Here is a 6,000-nt window from a genome sequence, read left to right on the forward strand (position 1 = left end):
CAACGAATATTTTTTCATAATTAATCATGATTTGTGCTTCTTTGCTTGAACGTGTAATTTCTATTTTTTAAATTCGACTAGTACATCCCCTGCCATGCAAGACTGTATGTCTTGGAGAAGCTCGGTTTCCAAGAGAGTAAGAATATGGAGATGAGGAGAGCTCACCTCAGGACTAAACATGGTTATGCTTTTCGGGTTAAGATCTACAATGCACTTAATCACTCACATTTTGGTTGCTCTAATTGGGAACTCTCTACAAGGCCTATGGATTTGAGGAGAATTTGCAAATAACCTTCGATATTCATACTGAAGATGATATTGAAAATAATATCAACATTTGGGTGGATGTGGATATGCCTCCAGTTCTTCCTATATGTGAGTTTGTCAAACAAATTTGTTTATTAATTTATATTGTTTATTTAAAAACATTTGGTGTTCATCCCTACTAATTTTTTATCTATAATTGTTAGCTTATTTCTTATCTTCAAGAAATACTTGGAAGGATGTAGACAAGACATACTACAGCTATGTCTCCAAGCTAAATTGTGAGGAGAAAGAATCTCTCGTCTCATTTATAGATGATGTTGATACTTTTAAGACCAATTATCTAATCAGCCCAAATTTTAGTGGATACGTGCCACTAGTCCACGAGTTGCATACATTCTTTTAAGTAAATTACATTGCTAACTACATATGTTACTATTATGTTCTTCAACATAAGCTCCCGAAGGAGGTTGTGCAACATGATGCTTACCGAAGGTCATATGAATATGGTTAGCTTACGGCCGTTTCCACTGACAACTTACCAAAGTGCATACTCGATTTCTTTAAAATATGAAAGGCTCAATATCAAAGAATGGAGCAAAGTTGCACGCAGACAACCAATTGAAGGCAACATGAATGTGCGCAAGTCACAAGTTAGAGACAGGTGGATCTCCATTCTCCATTATGGAGATGTACCGGTTTACCTGTTTTATGCTATTTTACCTAAGAGAGAGGAGTAGGTCCTAGGTAGTAAGAACAATTGGCTAGTGTTGATTATGGCTATGATGATGATGATGAGTTGTTGTTATTATGATGATGATGAGTTATGTGCGAGAATGTGTTAGAATGATGAGTTGTTATATGACTCGTATATGATGATGAGGAGTAGTTATATGACTATGATGATGATGAGTTGTTATTATGATGATGAGTTGTTATTATGATGATGATGAGTTATTATATCATTGGGTGAAAGAAACAAGGATTAGATTCAAGTGGATGGATCCAAAATGACCAAGTTGGATTAGTAGGTCCCAGGTAGTTCACCCAATGATATAATAACACATCATCATAATGATATAAAAATCTTTAAATTCGTACTGTATGAGAACTTGTATAATGATGTATAAATATAATATAAAAGAAAAGAGAAATGGAACACGAAAGAATAGTAGTAGCGCCGGGTTAGGGCGCGCTGCTAGTAATTAGCAGTAGCACGTGTTGGAACACACACTACTGCTAGCAGTAGCGGGGGCTTTACCAACACTACTGCTAAAAGTTAGCTGTAGTGCCCGCGCTACTGCTAGGCAAAAACCCCTCGCTACTGCTAGGGTTTTTCCTAGTAGTGCAAGCAAGTAAATTATGCTGGACTTCTTGATCATGTGGGCCATCTTTACACTACTCTCAGGTGCTTGTCAATCTTTAGTTTAGCTGCATTAAGGAGCATAAGTGATCATCAGTTTGTCATAGGGCCTCTAGTTTCAGGTCTTCCAGAACACTTTCTAATGCATTTTTTCTTCCATTTGCTTCCTCTACAGGCAAAGGAAATGGACTCTGTCATTAGTTTCTTAACCGGTTCATTGTCAGCATTTTGTCGAGACAACCAACTACTTCAACGTAACAGTTAGCTTCAGTAAGGATTCTTATGTACATGTTCCACCCTCCTTTCAGAGTCACCTTGGCCTTGCTCATGTATCCATTTTATCACCAAACTTATTCCATTTAGAAAACCTCTACAAAGCATGTCCATTCAAAATAACACTGCTGATCATTCATGTACCTTTTTTCGATAAAAGGACATTTTTATTGACACAAAATGTAGCATCAAGCGAATACAAACACGACGAGCATCGCTCGGCCTCTGCATAACTAAGATGCACACAGCCAAACAAAAACAAATTGAAGAAGATTAAAAAAACGACAAATCAGCAATAGTAGGATCATATAGGGCCGACGGTATGCCTATGTCGAAGGAGCTGGCGCGTCAATCCAGAGATTATGCTGCCACCCATGCTCGGTGAAGACCTCCCTGGCCACCCGCTCCAACCGCTACACACTGCCTTGAATAGTGGTTGATACTCCGTTCGGTGTAGCGTAGACCACGTATGAAGTGTTGGGGAATGTAGCATGCAATTTCAAAAAATTTCCTACAATCACGTAAGATCTATCTAGGACATGCATAGCAATGAGATGGGGAGAGTGTGTCCACGTACCTTCGTAGACTGAAAGCGGAAGCGTTAGTTTAACGCGATTGATGTAGTCGAACGTCTTCACGATCCATGATCCAAGTACCGAACGTACGACACCTCCGTGTTCAGCAGACGTTCAGCTCGATGACGTCCCTCGAACTCTTGATCTAGTAGAGGGCCGAGAGAGAGTTCCGTGCTACCTCTTGAGCACTTCGTTGGATTTCCCCAAAGAGGAAGGGATGATGCAGCAAAGTAGCGTAAGTATTTCCCTCAGTTTTTGAGAACCAAGGTATCAATCCAGTAGGAGGCTACGCTCGAGTCCCTCATACCTACACAAAACAATAGCTCAACGCAACCAACGCTCTTAGGGGTTGTCAATCCCTTCACGGTCACTTACGAAAGTGAGATCTGATAGAGATGATAAATAATATTTTTGGTATTTTTGGTATAGAGATGCAAAGTAAATAAAGTAAAAGCAAAGCAATAATAAAGTGATGGAGATTGATATGATGAGAAAGAGACCCGGGGGCCATAGGTTTCACTAGTGGCTTCTCTCAAGAGCATAAGTATTCTACGGTGGGTGAACAAATTACTGTTGAGCAATTGACAGAATTGAGCATAGTTATGAGAATATCTAGGTATGATCATGTATATACGCATCACGTCCGAGACAAGTAGACCGAAATGATTATGCATCTACTACTATTACTCCACTCGTCGACCGCTATCCAGCATGCATCTAGAGTATTAAGTTAAAAACAGAGTAACGCCTTAAGCAAGATGACATGATGTAGAGGGATAGTTTCATGCAATATGATAAAAATCCCATCTTGTTATCCTCGATGGCAATGATACAATACGTGCCTTGCTGCCCCTTCTGTCACTGGGAAAGGACACAGCAAGATTGAACCCAAAGCTAAGCACTTCTCCCATGGCAAGAACAACCAATCTAGTAGGCCAAACCAAACTGATAATTCGAAGAGACTTGCAAAGATAACCAATCATACATAAAAGAATTCAGAGAAGATTCAAATATTATTCATAGATAGACTTAATCATAAACCCACAATTCATCGGTCTCAACAAACACACCGCAAAAAGAAGATTACATCGAGTAGATCTCCACAAGAGAGGGGGAGAACATTGTATTGAGATCCAAAAAGAGAGAAGAAGCCATCTAGCTACTAGCTATGGACCCGTAGGTCTGAAGCAAACTACTCACACTTCATCGGAGGGGCTTGGATGATGATGTAGAAGCCCCCCGTGATCGATGCCCCCTCCGGCGGAGTTTCGGAACAGGCCCCAAGATGGGATCTCGTGGATACAGAAAGTTGCGACAGTGGAATTAGGTTTTTGGCTCTGTCCCCGATCGTTTGGGGGTATGTGGATATATATAGGAGGAAGAAGTACGTCGGTGGAGCTTTGAGGGGCCCACGAGGCAGGGGGCGCACCCTAGGGGGGGCCCCTCCACCCTCATGACCACCTCGTGGCTTTCCTGATGGAGGGTCCAAGTCTCCTGGATCTTATCTGATGAGAAAATCACGTTTCTGAAGGTTTCATTTCGTTTGGACTCCGTTTGATATTCCTTTTCTTCGAAACCCTAAAACAGGCAAAAAACAACAATTCTGGGCTGGGCCTCCGGTTAATAGGTTAGTCCCAAAAATAATATAAAAGTGGATAATAAAGCCCAATAATGTCTAAAACAGTAGATAATATAGCATGGAGCAATAAAAAATTATAGATACGTTGGAGACGTATCAAGCATCCCCAAGCTTAATTCCTGCTCGTCCTCGAGTAGGTAAATGATAAAAACAGAATTTTTGATGCGGAGTGCTACTTGGCATAATTTTAATGTAATTCTTCTTAATTGTGGTATGAATATTCAGATCCGAAAGATTCAAGACAAAAGTTCATATTGACATAAAAATGATAATACTTCAAGCATACTAACTAAGCAATTGTCTTCTCAAAATAACATGGCCAAAGAAAGTTGATCCCTACAAAATCATATAGTTTAGTCATGTTTCATTTTCGTCACACAAGAATGCTATCATCATGCACAACCCCGATGACAAGCCAAGCAATTGTTTCATACTTTAGTAATCTCAAACCTATAAACTTTCATGCAATATATGAGCGCGAGCCATGGACATAGCACTATGGGTGGAATAGAATATAATGGAGGGGGGGGGGTTATGTGGAGAAGACAAAAAGGAGAAAGTCTCACATCAACGCGGCTAATCAATGGGCTATGGAGATGCCCACTGATTGATGTTAATGCAAGGAGTAGGGATTGCCATGCAACGGATGCACTAGAGCTATAAATGTATGGAAGCTCAACAAAAGAAACTAGTGGGTGTGCATCCAACTTGCTTGCTCACGAAGACCTAGGGAACTTGAGGAGGCCCATTGTTGGAATATACAAGCGAAGTTCTATAATGAAAAATTCCCACTAGTATATGAAAGTGATAACATGAGAGACTCTCTACTATGAAGATCATGGTGCTACTTTGAAGCACAAGTGTGGTAAAAGGATAGTAACATTGTCCCTTCTCTCTTTTTCTCTCATTTTTTGGGCCTTCTCTTTTTTATGGCCTTTTTATTTATTTATTCCTCACTTGGGACAATGCTCTAATAATGATGATCATCACACTTCTATTTATTTACAACTCAATGATTACAACTCGATACTAGAAAAAAGATGACTCTATATGAATGCCTCCGGCGGTGTACTGGGATATGCAATGAACCAAGAGTGACATGTATGAAATAATTATGAACGGTGGCTTTGCCACAAATACTATGCCAGCTACATGATCATGCTAAGCAATATGACAATGATGAGTGTGTCATGATGAACGGAATGATGGAAAGTTGCATGGCAATATATCTCGGAATGGCTATGGAAATGCCATAGTAGGTAGGTATGGTGGCCGTTTTGAGGAAGATATAAGGAGGTTTATGTGTGAAAGAGCGTATCATATCACGGGGTTTGGATGCATCGGCGAAGTTTGCGCCAACTCTCAATGTGAGAAAGGGCAATGCACGGTACTGAAGAGGCTAGCAAGGATGGAAGGGTGAGAGTGTGTATAATCCATGGACTCAACATTAGTCATAAAGAACTCACATACTTATTGCAAAAATCTACAAGTCATCGAAAACCTCGGCACTACGCGCATGCTCCTAGGAGGATAGATTGGTAGGAAAAGACCATCGCTCGTCCCCGACCGCCACTCATAAGGAAGACAATCAAATAACACCTCATGTTTCAAATTTTTTGCATAACGTTTACCATACGTGCATGCTACGGGACTTGCAAACTTCAACAAAAGTATTTCTCAATTTCACAACTACTCAACTAGCATGACTTTGATATTATTACCTCCATATCTCAAAACAATCATCAAGCATCAAACTTTTCTTAGTATTCAACACACTCATACGAAAGTTTTATTATTAATCTTGCATACCAAGCATATTAGGATTTTAAGCAAATTACCATGCTATTAAGACTCTCAAAATAATCTAAGTGAAGCATGAGAAATCA

Source organism: Triticum urartu, chromosome 7A (assembly GCF_056163025.1).
Source record: "Triticum urartu cultivar PI428250 chromosome 7A, HENAU_Tu73, whole genome shotgun sequence".
NCBI classification, from domain to species: domain Eukaryota; kingdom Viridiplantae; phylum Streptophyta; class Magnoliopsida; order Poales; family Poaceae; genus Triticum; species Triticum urartu.